Genomic DNA, 16,488 nt, shown 5'->3' with positions numbered 1-16,488 from the left:
GCTGGGCTTTGCATGGCAGTTCGGGGCAGCAGCAGGAGGGGCAGGTGACTGGCAGTTGGTCGGGAGCTGGGCTCAGGTGACTGGCAGTTGGTCGGGGGACGGGGGAGCTGGGCTTTGCATGGCAGTTGTGGGGGCGGCAGCAGGGGAGGGGCAGGTGACTGGCAGTTGGTCTGGGGAGGGGGGAGCTGGGCTTTGCATGGCAGTTCGGGGGGGCAGCAGCAGGGGAGGGGCAGGTGACTGGCAGTTGGTCGGGGGAGAGGGCAGCTGGGCTTTGCATGGCAGTTCGGGGGGGCAGCAGCATGGGAGGGTCAGGTGACTGGCAGTTTGTCGTGGGAGGGGAGCTGGGCTTTGCATGGCAGTTCGGGGGCAGCAGCAGGGGAGGGGCAGGTGACTGGCAGTTGGTCGGGGGAGGGGAGCTGGGCTTTGCATGGCAGTTGTGGGGCAGCAGCAGGAGGGGCAGGTGACTGGCAGTTGGTCGGGGAGGGGGAGCTGGGCTTTGCATGGCAGTTCGGGGGCAGCAGCAGGGGAGGGGCAGGTGACTGGCAGTTGGTCGGGGAGGGGGAGCTGGGCTTTGCATGGCAGTTCGGGGCAGCAGCAGGAGGGGCAGGTGACTGGCAGTTGGTCGGGGAGGGGAGCTGGGCTTTGCATGGCAGTTCGGGGGCAGCAGCAGGAGGGGCAGGTGACTGGCAGTTGGTCGGGGAGGGGGAGCTGGGCTTTGCATGGCAGTTCGGGGGCAGCAGCAGGAGGGGCAGGTGACTGGCAGTTGGTCGGGGAGGGGAGCTGGGCTTTGCATGGCAGTTCGGGGGCAGCAGCAGGGGAGGGCAGGTGACTGGCAGTTGGTCGGGGAGGGGGAGCTGGGCTCAGGTGACTGGCAGTTGGTCGGGGAGGAGCTGGGCTTTGCATGGCAGTTGTGGGGCAGCAGCGGGGAGGGGCTGGTGACTGGCAGTTGGTCGGGGGAGAGGGGAGCTGGGCTTTGCATGGCAGTTCGGGGGGGCAGCAGCAGGGGAGGGGCAGGTGACTGGCAGGTGGTCGGGGAGGGGAGCTGGGCTTTGCATGGCAGTTGTGGGGCAGCAGCAGGGGAGGGGCAGGTGACTGGCAGTTGGTCGGGGGAGGGGGGAGCTGGGCTTTGCATGGCACTTCAGGGGGGCAGCAGCAGGGGAGGGGCAGGTGACTGGCAGTTGGTCGGGGGAGGGGGGAGCTGGGCTTTGCATGGCAGTTCGGGGGGCAGCAGCAGGGGAGGTGACTGGCAGTTGGTCGGGGAGGGCAGCTGGGCTTTGCATGGCAGTTCGGGGGCAGCAGCAGGGGAGGGGCAGGTGACTGGCAGTTGGTCGGGGAGGGGAGCTGGGCTTTGCATGGCAGTTGGGGCAGCAGCAGGAGGGGCAGGTGACTGGCAGTTGGTCGGGGGAGGGGGGAGCTGGGCTTTGCATGGCAGTTCGGGGGGGCAGCAGCAGGGGAGGGGCAGGTGACTGGCAGTTGGTCGGGGAGGGGGAGCTGGGCTTTGCATGGCAGTTGGGGCAGCAGCAGGGGAGGCAGGTGACTGGCAGTTGGTCGGGGAGGGGAGGTGGGCTTGGCATGGCACGTCCGGGGGGCAGCAGCAGGGGAGGGGCAGGTGACTGGCAGTTGGTCGGGGAGGGGCAGCTGGGCTTTGCATGGCAGTTCAGGTGACTGGCAGTTGGTCAGCAGCAGGAGGGGCTGGTGACGGGCTGTTGGTGGGGGGTGGGGGGAGCTGGGCTTTGCATGGCAGTTCGGGGGGCAGCAGCAGGGGAGGGGCAGGTGACTGGCAGTTGGTCTGGGGAGGGGGGAGCTGGGCTTTGCATGGCAGTTGGGGGGGGCAGCAGCAGGGGCGGGGCAGGAGACTGGCAGTGGGTCGGGGAGGGGGAGCTGGGCTTTGCATGGCAGTTCGGGGGCAGCAGCAGGAGGGGCAGGTTACTGGCAGTTGGTCGGGGAGGGGGAGCTGGGCTTTGCATGGCAGTTGTGGGGCAGCAGCAGGAGGGGCAGGTGACTGGCAGTTGGTCGGGGAGGCGGAGCTGGGCTGGGCGGAGAGGGGGGCGGCAACTGGGACAGGGGGGCCTGGGGCTGGACAGTTTCATTTGGGGATATCTGAGAGTTAGGGGGGAAACGGGGCAGAACCTGACGGGGGAGGGGGGTGACAGAGAAATGTTCAATAATGTGAGAGAAAAGGGAAATGTGAAAGGATTTTATCTCCATATTTGATAATCACAGACAAAAAAGGGCAAAACTGGAGATAATTTTCTTTTCAATATTTGAGACAAGTGACAAAACCTGAGGTGATTTTATTTCCAACTGCGAGAATGAGAGAAAATGGCAAACAGATGCTGACTCATGTCCAGTAATTTTTAAACTGGCCATTCCTGAAGCTGATCCGAAGAGGGGAGAATAACTGGGGGGCTGAGCACCTTTGTGGGGTCTCTCGGGGCACAGGGGAGACCTGACAAGATGCTGAAGATTTTCCATCCTGAAAAAAAGAACCGTTCTGACGTTTGTGTGTTTTCCTCCAGCAGCGTCCGGGCAGGGGAGCCTGGTCTTCCCTGCTGTTTCTGCGGCTACATGAGAAGGTTTCTCGTTGGAGATGGAGGGGCTAAATCTGGGAGGAAAAGATCTGTTTTTTCCAGTGTGTTCCAGTTGAATAAGTATCACAAAAACAAATACAAAATGTTTTTGAACTGGCAGAATGAATCGAACGATCATGTCATTTAAGGCCACAAATTTAAAAATATGTAGGCACCTAAAGATGCAGATAGACAACTAGTGAGACTTTCAAATGTGCCTCCATGCCTAACTCCCATTAATTTCATCTGTATCAACAGGCACCTATAACTGAGGGACCTTAGCGCTGTAGCAACCCTGGCATGCAGCAGCAGCAGAACTGCAATTGTCTCTGCCTCAGTTTCCCTTAGCTGGTTCAGGGATGGAACTTATATCTGTCAGTCTTTAGCTATGTCTACACTTAAAAGTTCAAAGCACAGTCATGGCTTTGCAGCACTGTAACTTGCTGAGCTTGGGGGTGACAGTGGTGTGTTTTTTAACCCCCCTGAGTGAGAAAGTTGCAGTGCAGTAACTTGCCAGTGTAGACAAGCCCTTTGTCTGTAGCTCCAGTCCTCCAGTGGACTGACTTGTGTCTCTTCACTTTCGGGTCTGAAAAGAGTCTGGCCTCAAGCAAAGTGCTGCCGGCTCAAGTGTCCCAGGGATTTGGGCCTTTGACTCAGGGCTCTTCTAACCTGTAGCAGGGTGGTCACCCACTCCTGCCCTGAGGAGCTTAGAAGAGCCCAGCAGAGGGCTGGGGCTGGGGCAAGCAGCTCCCAGGCTGATTGGGGAAGTAGGCACAGCTGGCAGCCATGCCTCGAACAGCCCACAGCCGGCCCCTATAAAAAGGCTTTGAGGGATGGGCACAGATATAATCTCTCTGTCTGTAGAGGGAGAAGGGCCTGGCTGCTAGGGAGCTGAGCAGGTACCTGGGGGGAGTAGGGCTGGGGAAGGCCAAGGGAGCTGGGGAGCTCTGGCCTGGAAAGCCCAGGGCCGGTGCAAGGATGTTTCGTGCCCTAGGCAAAACTTCCACCTTGCGCCCCGCACCTCTGCCCTGAGGTGCCCCCCCTGGTGGCAGCTCCCCCCTCCGCCCTGAGGTGCCCCCCTGTGGCAGCTCCCCACCCTCTGCCCTGAGGCACCTCCCCGCTCCAGCTCACCCCTGCTCCACGCACGAGCACCCTGAGCACGCCGTCGCTGCTTCACTTCTCCCGCCTCCCAGGCTTGTGGCACCTAAGCTGATTGGCACCGCAAGCCTGGGAGGTGGGAGAAGTGAAGGAGCCATGGCATGCTTGGGGAGGAGGCGGGGCAGGGGTGAGCTGGGACAGGAGTTCCCTGCGTGCTCCCCTTAATTGCTGCAGGCAGCCCTCCCCGCGCTCCCCTGTCCCAGGTCCCTCTGCCTACATGCCGGCAGCGACTAGGGTGGCCGAAGTTCCGGCCGCCACAGTCGCTGATGAAAAAAATGGTGCCCCCCCCAAATTCTAGCTCCCTAAGTGACTGCCTAGGTCGCCTAAATGGTTGCACCAGCCCTGGGAAAACCTCAGGCTGTGGCCTAGTCTAAAGCCACCTGGGTACTGGGGTTGCAGAGGGCAGCCCATGGGTAGGCTGAGGCAGCAGGTCCAGACCCAACCTTGCCTATGATGAGTGGCTTACAATGCAGTCTGCCCCAGTGCATGAGGGTGAGTTGGTGACTGGCAGTAGCCTACAACTGAGGTGAGGTGGGGTAGTGGGAGTTCCTGAGTGGGGAGACCTGGAGAAACTGGGGTACTGCCAGGGGCAACACCCACTGAAAGGGTCACCCGGGTCTAGGAGGGACATGGGGGCCAGTGGTAGCGTGACACTGGCTGACAGGGGGGGCTCGGGAGGCTGGACACTAATTCCCTGAGATGACCAGCAGGAGGTGCTGCTGGGTGAGTCTGTGCCAGGTTACATAACCCCTTTCCACTGCTCCCTTCACAGGTTTCTTACTTTGTTTTTGCCCCATTGTAAAAACAAGGGAAGTTACAGCAGGAACACAAAGGCAAAGTCCAGTGTTCCTACTCTTGTTGCCACCCCTGGTCAGGGAGCTCAGCTGTCTCTACCCACGTCCATCCCTGGGCGGTAGGGGGACCCAGGCCCACCCTCTCCTGTGGGTCCCAGCCCAGAGAGCCTGAGTGATGCACTCAGGGACTGTGTTTAAATCACCTTCTGCTTCCTGCCACAGGGTCTTGGGTACCTCCTGCCTGGTAACAGGCGGCTGGGCCTGAGCTCCCAGTGGGGTAGAGAGACCCACCTGTGCTAGCTGAGCTCGAGGTCTTGCACTAAAACTAGCGGTGGAGCTGGGCTAGCACAGGTGGCAGCTCAAGCCAGCTCCCGGTATGTACCGCAGGAGTCCAGGCAGGCTTGTTCTCAGGCAGGAAGCCCGAGCTACCCCCTGACTCCCGTTATACTGCTATTCTTAGCATCCGAGCTCAAGGCGAGCTAACACTTCTGTCTGCCAGCACTGGGAAGCTCACTCCCAGCTGGGTGTAGACATAACCTGAGTGTGGTTTAAATGGTTCAGATCCCAGGGGGCACAAAGATGTGGTCACAATTCAGTCCTGCCACTTGCACCAAGGCTGGAGGCAATGAGGGTGGGCCACTGAATCGTGAAATCACTGGGGTCAGGGACTGCTCTGCTTGTAGGAATATCCCCAGAGACCCTCACCTGGGATATGTGTGGCTGGGAGATGGGGATACTTCCCCACCCAGTGATCAGTGGCCATTCATACCTCATTTAAAGCTTTGCCTGCACTGGCTTCTTTTCCCTAATATGTCCTGTTATATGGGAGCATCTAAATGCCCAGCCAAGATGGGGCCCCATTGTGCTGGGAGCTGGACACAACAGTAGTGAGAGACCATCCCTGCCCAGGTGTAAGGGACCAGTGTATAGGCAGTCGCGCCTAGTGGTCACAGCTGGGCTGAGGTCTGCCTGCCAGGGATGGGGATCATTGGGCCAGAGTTAGAGAAATCACAAGGCCAGGCTCCATGAACAAGAGTTGGGGTCAGACTCCGAGACCAGAGGCAGTACCAGGTTAGAGCCAAGAGGCAGGAATCGGCATCAGGGATCAGGAAACAAGGCAAAGTCCAGCAAAGTAGCAGGTGGTTGCCCAGACAACTTCTTGAGGCAACCCCTGGGGCTATGTAGGGGCACTTGGCCAATCAGAGGCCTGCAGGGTACTGTCACTCTGGGTCTCCTGGGTGGTACTTCCTGTAGTGCCTACTCTCCCCAGTGCTCCCTGGTGCAGCTGGCACTGCAGGAGTATTGGCCAACCCAGGTTCTAGTCCCCGGGTCTTTACAGCTGAATAGTTTATTACAATTTCGATAGAGCTGAGAGTGCCACAGGTCTCAGCTGTGGTCTGGACGGCTTCTGGCAGTTGTGGGTTTTAGGCCGCTAATCCTGCTCAGAGCCAGGGCAGGTGAGGACTGTAGGGGAAATCCCTTCCCTTCTGGTCTATGTTGGGCAGCAGAGGCTTGTTACCTCATCCTCACTGCCCCGTGGCACTGTCACTTCATCCCACTCACTCACTCCGCCATCTGGTTTGCTGTTTCTCCTGTTCCCAGGCCAAGCTACGATGACAGGGAAGCACTCACAGGTGGGAAGCACTGGTGAGACCCCAAACACATACCCTGGCTTCTCTGAGTCACATCCTCTCACAGGCTTTGTCCCCGACCATTTCTTGTTTCTCTAGATGAGACATTTTCACAAATGTCAGAATGCCTTGGTGCTCAACACCACGATACAACCCTTTCTCCTCCCCAAAGTGCTTTAATGCCCGTTCTCTCTCCCAGCCTCACTTCTGCCAGGCATTACAGACGTGTCTCTCGTCCCATTGCACAGATGGGGATGCTGAGGTACAGAGAGAGGAAATGACCTACCCCAGGTCACACAGCAAAGCCATGGCAGAGCTAGAGAGAAAAGCCAACAGCTCTCACTCTCGCTGTCATCAGCAGACAACAAGCCCCCTGGGGGAGGGACAGAGCCCAGCAATTGGAGGTGGGGAGGGCGGATTTTCATCGACAGTTTTCTGTTAGAAAATCCCATGAACATTAAACAAGTTTGGTTTGTGGAATCATGAATCAATTTGGATGAAAATTCTTTGCAAAAATGTTTTGTTTTCCAAACCAAAAGCATCTCCCGTTTGTGGCGTCCCCTTAAACTGTCTCTTCGCACACAAAGAGGAGACAATGATTTAGAAACGAGATAAGATGCTTCAGTCAGGGTACGTAGTTGCTCCCCTTAATGATTTAAAGATAATAAAATACCAGTAAAATTGACTCTTTCAGCACTTACACAGCAGACCCCACTGACCGCATCTAACCGGGGCCGGGTGGGGCCAGGTCACCCTATCAAACATTCAGATACCCAGGGGAACGGGACAGTGCGAGGCTGCAGCACCATCTAGTGGCCACAGGACAAATCGCCGGCTGCGGCACCTGTGGGCACTGGTGGTTCGGTTAACATGGAAAGCTGCATAATGCAAGGTTGGGAAAACGGGGGTCTGCTGCACTACATCATCATCTGCAATGACTCAACCCGATAGGACACCTCCTGTGCTACATTGCTACTAGTGACCTCTCAGTCAGGTCCCCACAGCTCCCCAGCCTTCCCCCACCAGGAGGCAGGTGTGAGAGGCTTGTTATCCCTAACCGACAGAGGAAGAAACGAAGGCTGAGAAAGGCGAAGGGCCTTGTCTTACATCCCAGAGCCTGTCGGCACAGAGTTGGGAACAGGACCCGGGAGTCCTGACTGTCAAACTAACCATCAGTCTGGAGTTTCACGCACTGAATGATCAGAACAAAGTGACCTCGAATGAGCTACAGACCAACCACCATTCACACAGATTATTCAGCACGTGTTGTAGAAGCACTAGACCATCCGAGAGAACCAGGAACGGCTCAGAGACAGCCAATGGCGAGAAGGAAGGAGAACAATTCACCAAGCAGATGATTGGTTCTGGCTTATTTGCTGGGCCTTAAAAGAGAACAACAAAGTCCTGAGTCTCCTCCCTGTCACTAGATCCCCTGCTCAGCCAATCAGCATTGAGACTCTGGCGGAGGCTGAGGGTTCCCCAGATGGCCCACGGATGGCTCAGGTCACCAGTGAGGATCGCTCTCAGAGCAGTCTTCCTGTCCCATCTCTTTGGGACGGCCTCCCTCCACGAGGGCTAAAGAGCAGCCCCCTCCTCGCCAGTCGAGGGAGGGAAGTAGGAAAAAGGGAAACCAAAAATGATGAACCCCAATGTCCCCCTGACTCTAATGGACAAAGGCCTAGGTGGTAAAAAAATTCTCCCACCTTAACCTAGTGTTTTCCACGCCTTGAATTTGGCCAGCACCAGGTGGGTCAGGCTGCCCAGGTACCAAACGTCTCTGGGGCTCTTACCTGCTCCACAGGGACGTCTGTCTTCTCGCTCAATTAGCCGTGGGAAAGGGGAAAACCCCAAGGAGGCTCCTCCTCGTGATCACAGGCCTGACCCAGAATCCTCTCTCAGTCCTCAAGGAGAGACCTACAGAAGGAGACTCTCTGCAGCAAAGCCCCGGGGGTCTCGGAGATCGCCCCAGCCCTGCAGCCTGTCCTACCTGGCCGTTGTCATGGACGCTCTGTGAGGTCACCGCCTCCCAACCTCCTTTGACCAATCAGCTGAGGTGCTGCAAAAGGCCCTTGTGATGTCACCGCCACACCCACCCCTGCCCTGCAGGGCTAATGTCCTGCCCCTGGCCAGCCCCTTTGCATGTTTGAGCTGCTCTCCCTGTGACACCCCCACGCACTCAGGGTTAGTGCTGGGGATCAAGCAGGCAGCACATGGAAACCTCAGAGGCTCTCAATGTGCCACACTCAGTTTTGCAGAGATTTGGAGACTAAGGCCAGAAGAGACGGTTAGAGCATCTCATCTGACCCCTCTGCACATCACAGGCCTCCTGTATGGTGCAGTAGTGAGTTTTGGACCAAAGCAGACTCCAGAAAGGCACCTCCTCAAGGGATGGAGAAAGCACCACTTCCCTTGGTAGTCTGGAGGAAATTGATGCTGTGGGGGGCAGGGAATTCACCCCAAGGCCACACTTGTGAGTCTGTATCATAACAGGCATGCACAACAGCACTGCACAAAGTTTGTACACGTCACCTTAACTCTGATGGTCCCTAACATGTAAAGGCCTGGTCTCCATGGTGTTTTTGTGCTTCTAGAACTAGTTTGGGGAGAGAGGCACTAATTTATTTGTTATAGTGAGGGGACCCCCGGGGTGCAACCTGGAGCTGGGGTACCACTGAGCTGTCTGTCTCCCCAGCCTGCGTTCCTCTCACACAGCTGCTGGGAGAAGATGCGGATCGCTCCCGGCCCTGCACTCACACAAACCTTTTCACAGGCAGGGACACACCCAGCTGCAGGGACTAGGAAGCTTCTCCCAGCCTAGGTCCCTAGTGCTGCAGCGTCTTGCCCTGGCCAAAAGCCTGATGGTATCAGTTTATTCCCCAGTCTGTCCCTCCTCCTCCAAGTGGAGAGGATCATGCACCAGTCTCTGGTCCTGAGCAGGTGCCCCAAGCACATCTAGCAAAACACAGAGTTTTAGGGGGAAATAGAACACACAGTTAGTAACTACGCAAAGAGGCTTGAAGTGATTGTAAGCAATGAGCGCACAGCTCAATGCAGGTTACCCAAGAACTGACCCAAAAGAACCCTCTGCTTTGGCCTCAGCGGCAGATCTGGGGCTGTGAGAGCTGAAGCTCCAGACTCACTTTCCTGCTCAGCCCCCAGCCCTTTCCCCCAGGTCTCTCCCCTCACCGGCAGGCTCCGGCTCAGGGGCTGGCTCCAGCCACCGCAAAGAGTCCGAACCCTCCCCGCCCCGCAGAGCTGGGCACAAAGGGGGCTAATGCAGATCTCTCCCCCATACAGACCCGGCTGGGGCAGCAGCAGCAGCCTAGGCACCCACCGGCCCCCCCGGCAGCTGGTTTGTGCAGCAGCCCCCAGACTCCAAATGCCCTGCACCGGACACACCCGCCGGGCTCACAGCTCCTGCCCACCCTCCCAGGGTGTGATGGGCTCATGCAGGAGTCTGACTCCTACCAGCTCAGTTCAACTCTCCGTGGGACCACCTGGTGCCCTGTTGGCTTGTGGCCAAGCCCTGGAATCTCTGCTTCTTTCTCTGGAGTTGTGCAAGAGCAACTCTTTCCCCTCCTGCCGGTGAGTTGCTCCCACTGGAGCCAGGCCTCGGTCTGGCCGGCTTGACGCAATGGCCGCAATGGGCCGGGCCCTAGAACTTGACACCCTGGCTAGAGATGCTGCCGTCCTGTGGGGTGACCTGAGGGCTGCAATTCTTGCAGCTTCACCAGATGCCCACGGGTTTGGCCCTTGCACTTGCTGCCGCACTTTGGCTCTTGCCCACAGGGCGCGTAACGAAAGGAGGGCCAGGCCCAGGCTTGATAGCCAGGGACAGGCAGGAGGGAGGAAGAGCCCCAGGCTGGAGCCCAGCACAACTTCCTCCTCTGGGCCCCTCGAGCAGAGGCAGCTGGTGCTGACAGCTCCAAGGGAAGCTTAAAAGCCACAGAGCGACCGAGGGTGGGGCAAGAGGAGGAGGACCATGCCCGCGTGTGGGCTGCAGACAGCCACAAAGACACCAGCCAGCCTGCTCCCTGGCACACCAGACACCCACTGAAAGGCACCCGCAGACCAGCATGGGGGCAGCTGCTGATGCTCTGTGGCCAACAGCAGAAGACAGTAGGAAAGCAGGGCCTGCCCCGCGGCTGGGGCCTCTTACCGTTCCCGCTCCAAGGTTGCTCATTTTGGCAGTGGGGCAGGAGATTTTACCCAAGGGGCTTTTCCCAGCTGGCGGGAAGCAGAGAAACACACAGGCTCCAAAGGTGCTATTTAGCAAGCCCCCTCAAGCGGCGGGACAGGCGCACACTTGGAAGAGGGAAACTGCTCTGCACGTGAGCCGGGCAGCCGCCCATTTCTCTGGCACGTCAGGAATGGCAAAGGTGCAGGACTTTGTCAGGGAGGCTTAAGCATGGGGGATTGGGGTGCAGCAGGCTGTACAGGTGCGATTTAGTGGCCCGTGGCACAGGAGGGAGGTCGAGGAAAAGGAATCCTGCTGGTAGGCAGGGGCCTTGGAGAAAAGAGGAAGGGAACTGGGGACTTATTTTTGGTCTCTCTTTTGCCTTCCTGCCTCCTTGCCCTTGTGGGGGAGGTGTAAAGGCTTTCAACAAGCCTGGCTAGCTCAGCCTGTAGCACACCAGGCTCCTACTCTGCGAGTCTATGGTCTGAGTCCTTGTCTGGCCACTCACCCTTCCACTGCCTCGTGCGCCACGAGCTCAATGGTTTCCAGAACCACACAGATTCCCAGAAGCGGTGGCAATTTCCTGAAAACCCCTTTCTCCTGCCAAGTCCTTTGGAATCAGGAGAGAGGAGCAGGCCCAGGAAGCCCTGTCTCCAGCTGACCACAAGCACTGTGGGGCCAGGTGCTGGGAAAGCCAAGGGGAGCAGAGACAGCAGAGGAGAGAGAGGGAGAAGCAAAGGGTCCAAGTGTAAAGGGGGGCATGGTCCCTATATTGTGGCACATTTTTCTGGCTTATACACACCCCCAGTGGAATGGACCAGCTAGGATGTGAGTCCTCACTCCCACTCCCTTTACCCAGAGGCCTCCCTGACCTCAAGGACTCTCCTTCTACTCTGTGTGTGGCAAAGTCCTCGTAACCCTGGTAAGGCTGGGCCCAGGGTGTCTGGGGGTTCAACCTCCAATCTTGTTGTGGTCACTTAGAACAGGGGCTAGGGTGTCCCCACTCTGGGGTTCTCTCTCTGCTCTGGCCACTCCTCTAACCAGTGGAGCTGCTGCATCTGCACCTGGATCCAACCCTCTAACCAGGATCCTAGATGATTTCAGCTACTACTGGCTGCGATGGGAATCGAGACAGCACAGCTAAAGGTGGGGGCCTGAGAGCATCTCCAGGCAGCTCTCCGCGTTTCACAGGCAGGGCCAGATTAAGGTCAAGAGGGGTCTAAGGCTAACGGGAGGAAGGGCCTAAGCATGAATTACATCTAGCAGGGAAATTGGGAAGTCACCACACGGAGTGAGGTTCAGTTGAGAGTGAGTCCCTCAGCCAGGCGATGCAAAGCACCGTCTGCTGCCCTTGAGTCCTACAGCCAGGATAACAGCCCTTTAGTGCCCTGCCCCCGATAACAAAGTGACTTGTGAGCCAGCACCAGCCAAAAGTGGCCATTTGGGCAAAGCAGCCCCCTCGTGCTGAGCACCGAGGCAGGGTGGGTGTGTCCATGCAGAGGAGGTCGGCTCCTGAAGTCCTGTTCCCAGCTCAGCACTAGGACTTGGGAGAGCTCACTCAGCCCCTGCTTGCATTGAGAATCTCCTAGTTCAACGGAGGGTCTCAACAGCACCTGGGAGGTGAGTCCCAGCTGGGTCAGGCTTGCCGACGGGGAGCAAAGGGGCAATTTCCCAGGGCCTGGGCGATGTCACAGGGCCTGGCGGGCCCTGCCGCACAGGAGAGATTCACATGCCTCCTTGCTGCAGAGGCGGCAGGTGCCCCCCGCCAATGTTTCTCCATCCCGCCGCTCCTGGCTGGGACTCTCCCGCTAGATGTGCAGAGCAGGGGGTGGGGGCACCAGACAGCAAGTGTGAAAAATCAGTGGGGGGGGGATAATAGGCATCTATATAAGGAAAAGCCCCAAATATCAGGGGGTGCTGATGTCAGGGTGTCCCTGCCCTGTCCCCATCTCTGCAGAGCAGGGGAGGGGACACAACCTGGCTCCGGAGAACTCGGAGGCGGAGCTGCTCCATTCTACTCTGAATGGGGAGTGTGTGACTGGGGGCCTTTCTTAAAGAGACAGTGCGCTGTGTCTGAGAGCGCCCCAGCTCCCAGCCTCTCTCTCTCTCTCTCACACACACACATTGTCCTCTCTGTGTCAGTCACACACACTGTCCTGTCTGTGTCACAACCTCTCACACACACTGTCCCATCTATGTCTCACACACACATATTGTCCTGTCTGTGTGTCCCACCCCCTTCACTGCCCCTTTCTTGCTGCCCCTGGGCCACCCCTTCCCCCCAAGCTCCCCCTGCAGACACAGACAGCCTCAGGAGCAGGGAGACGATTTGTACTCACGGCTTCTGGCTCGTTCACTGCACCCCAGCCCATGGGTTTTGTCCTTGGCATCGGAGCGTGTCCCACTCCCCAGCCCGCTGCTCCGCTCAGCAGTCTGGGAATTGTCTCTGGCACAGTCAGCTGCAAGGGACACGGGCTGAGGGATTCATCTCTCCAGCATCCACCTCACAGCTGCCAGGCGCCACTTCTGTTGGCCAAAAGTAACTGCCTGTCCCGTGTGTCTGACTGATGACTCCAATTCTCAGGCAATATGTTCACCAGCAAAGCCCAGCAGCAGTGAGATCCTCTTCCTGAGCCCATCCCCCAGCGCTGCCAGCCTCGGGCAGCCACACAGCAGGGAGACTGACTGCTTAGAAGGAAGTTTACGGCTGTGGAACCAGCTTGCCTTACACACTCGTGATAATGGATCTCATCACTGTCTGAGTCAAGCTCTGTGACAATACTGCATCCGATTGCTCCGGATGTGACCGGCTGCTTCCCAGCAGCATCTCTGCCCAGCACACCTTTCCCATCGCAGCTGCAGCTCCTGGGCTGGTCCCAGATGGCCACTCCCAGATTCACTGTTGAATCTCAGCTCAGAGCCACTCTGCTGCAATAGACTCCTGGCTGCACTGCCCAGCCACATGGACCAGCCGCAGAACGAAGGAGTGTGACTGATGGCTACAAAGCTCCAGCCATGGATTCTCCAGCCAACGGGAGCAGCGCCAGCCTTCCCCTTAAAGAAAATCATTTCAGCTCACACCATCCAGCTGCAAGAATGTATGAATCCCCCAGAGCAAAATGCATTAAATCAATGCCACATTGCACCCAGCTGTAGGGCAGCCCGTGTAACCAGCCATATCCCCGGCATGCGCGCCACTCTCACCACAGCTGGAGCTCCAGGCCTGGTGTCGCAGCACTTAGGATGCTCTGGGAGGGAGGTGGAGGAGGGGGGATGTGGCGCACTTGGGAGAGGAGGCAGGGAAGAGGTGGGGCGGGAATTTGGGGAAGGGAGTGGAATAGGGGTGGGGGTAGAGCAAGGGCAAATAAAGGCAGGGTGGGAGAAAGGACTTGGGGAAGGGGGTGGAATGGGCCAGGAGCTTGGGGGAAGGGATGCAGTGGAGGCAGGGCTGTGGGCAGGGCCTTAGGGAGAGGGGTGGGGACCGAGCACCCCCAGGCCAGAAAGGACGTCGGCCCCTATAACAGATGCTGGCTCCCACAGCTGCAACCAGTAAGGGAGCCAAGACCTGCTACAAAAGGAGAGAGCACAGAGGCAGTGGGTGGACAGAGGCAGAAAGGGCTGGGGTAATGGGGATGGACGGACGGACACACACACACACACACACACACACACACACACACTGCAATTATTGTATGTATTTGATTCCTTTAACCAATTTTAGTTCTCACCTTATTTTTTTATTGTGAACAAACCTTTAACTTTTCGACACTGAAGGACTGGCCTCAGCATGATTCTGGGATAAGATCTAAGTTCTACATTGACCTGGGTGTGCGGTTTGAGCTTTGGGATCAGAAGAACTGTTTTTCAGATGAGACTGGTTGTAAAGAATCACTCGTCTCTGAACCCAGTGGTTTTGGTGGTGATATAGAAATTGGAATGCCTGGGGAAACTGCTTTGATGACTTCTTGTTAGCCAGTGGGGTGAAGCAGAAGTTGCTTTTGTTGCTGGTTTGGTAAATCCTAGGGAGGATTAGCCACCAGCCTCGGGGCGTCTGCCCTACTTCTCAGCAGTTCGGCCTGAATTTGGCACCCTCAGTTGTGTCCCACAAAGCCACCACGGTTACACCGTGAAGGACATATCAAGGACTGGTGACATCACCATTATCACCTGACTCTGCACAGACTGACCTGGTGACTGGGGAAAGGGTCAGAAACATTCTGTGCACGTTTGTCCGTCTGTCCCCTTCTCCTCCCGTCCCAGGTTCCGGGTGCAGATTTCCCCAGACACTTGACTCCAAAGCACACGGGTTCAGATTAAAACATGAATCAAGATTACTAACTACAGAAACCAGAAGTGAAGTGATACCAAACAGCTCAAAGCAGATTACCTAGTAAATACACAAAACTGCAAACAAAGCCTAAAAGACTAGGAAGATTGGGTCTGATTTAGCAAGTGCTCACCCTGACTGATGGCACAAGCAGGCTTGCAGACGCTGAAGGCACAAGCTGCACTTGCTTTCCAGCTTGGGCCCCACCCCCGCACCAAGTCATTTTCTTTCGGAGCTTCTCTCAGGTGTTCAGCAATGGGAGAGTATCCAACAACCGATGATGTCACTCCCTGCCTTAGAGAGCTGTTCCATGTGGCCGATACTCGTTCTTCCAAACTTGGTTCCCAGCCCAGTTTGTGGAGAAACACGGGTACCCAAAATGGAGCTCAGTGTCATGTGGTCCGGTCACATGCCCTTGCCCACCTTGCCGAGCCCATTGCTCAGAGGCTGCCTGGAGCATTCTCCAGCAGGCTCACCAGGTCGGGGATAAGATTCTCCTAAGGCCTATTGTCTCCCTGCTGGCTCTTCCCAACCAGCTGTCTACACTGGAAGCATCTTTCCTAGTGGCTGTCACCAGGTGTAAATACATTTGGAATAAAGATACAGAGTCAATATTCATAACTTCAGCTACCAAACTGATACATGCATACAGACAGGAGTCTTATATTCAGCAAATCAGAACTTTTCCAATAACGTCTGACACGACCCATCTTGTACTAAATGCATCATCATGAGGGATCCGGGTGTAGTGTCAAAAGCAGGTTCTCTCTCCCTTCCCCAGCAGGTTGGCAGGAAGGCCCAGCAGTTCAGCAGCCAGGGCTGTGGCAGGGAGGAGGGGCTGACCAGGACTTCTCCTCTGCCTGGCCTTTGCTGAACCAAGCAAAACCAGAGGGTCACTGATCAGCTCCGGGTGAGCTGCTGCTGGAACCTGCTCCCAGACATGGACAACTGGATACTTGGGAACCAAATGCCCCTGCTGGGCGTGGGAATTAGGAAATGGACGTTTTACTATGGCCAGCCCTAGTCAGGGCACTGAGAGAATTTCCCTCCTATGTGGAGGAGTCTCTGATGTCTAGTGTGGTGTTAGCTCCAACGGAAGCATTTTCCACGCTAAGGACATCTGAGAGGCTCTTCCCTGCGTGGATCTGCTGAGGCTTGATGCCATGTGAGCACCAAATGAAGCTTCCTCCACATTCAAGCTCCTCCTCCTCTGAATTACCTGATGGGGAATAATGTGTGAGCTCAGACTGAATCTTTTCCTGCATTTATTGAAGCTTTTCCCACAATCCAAGCATTTATGGGTTCTCTCTTGTGTGGACTGTCTGGTGTCAAGCAAGGTTTGATCATCAAATGAAATTTTGATGTTTACAAAGTTATGAGCTGGGACTGAAGCTTTTCCCTTCATCCAAGTATTTATGGGGTTTCCTTCCTGTGTGGATTCTCCTGTGGCAAATAAGGCCTGAGTGCTGATTGAAGCTTTTCCCTCATTCAAGGCATTGATAGGGTTGCTCTCCTGTGTGGATTCCCCCATGCTTAGTGAGGCTTGCTCTCACTGAAACTTTTCCCACAGTCCAAACATTTCAAGAGTTTCTCTCCCATGTGGATTCTCTTATGCTTAAGTAGGCTTGAGCACTGACTGAAACTTTTCCTACAGTCCAAGTATTTATATGGTCGCTCTCCAGTATGGATTTTCCCATGGCTAAGAAGGCCAGAGCTATGACTAAAACTTTTCCCGCAGTCCGAGCATTTAGAGGGTTTCTCTCCTGTGTGGATTCTCTGATGTACAATAAGGGCTGATGCTGCACTGAAACTTTTCCCCACAATAAAGGCA

General features: G+C 56.5%; 2 long non-coding RNA genes across 4 annotated transcripts in view; one reads left to right on the top strand and one right to left on the bottom strand.

Annotated features, from left to right (window-relative positions):
- LOC120384926 overlaps positions 1-13,133 on the top strand; it is a 28,061-nt gene extending 14,928 nt beyond the window's left edge. Inside the window, exons 4-5 of one of the 3 annotated variants that reach the window (XR_005589172.1) lie at positions 2,520-2,632; positions 12,915-13,133. This is a non-coding gene — a long non-coding RNA (uncharacterized LOC120384926). Of the gene's footprint in view, positions 1-2,519; positions 2,689-12,914 lie in introns of those variants that run through there. The other 2 variants (XR_005589173.1, XR_005589170.1) reach the window with 2 other exon arrangements.
- Positions 2,275-8,140, bottom strand: LOC120384928. Its single transcript, XR_005589175.1, has 2 exons — positions 7,944-8,140; positions 2,275-2,605 (listed from the first exon to the last, which is right to left on the bottom strand). It is a non-coding gene; the product is annotated as an uncharacterized LOC120384928 (long non-coding RNA).
- Positions 13,134-16,488: the final 3,355 nt, after the last annotated feature.

Source organism: Mauremys reevesii, linkage group 17 (genome assembly GCF_016161935.1).
Source record: "Mauremys reevesii isolate NIE-2019 linkage group 17, ASM1616193v1, whole genome shotgun sequence".
Classification (NCBI taxonomy): Eukaryota; Metazoa; Chordata; order Testudines; family Geoemydidae; genus Mauremys; species Mauremys reevesii.
Note: the sequence above shows the minus strand (reverse complement) of the source record. Positions and strands in the feature narration are given on the sequence as shown.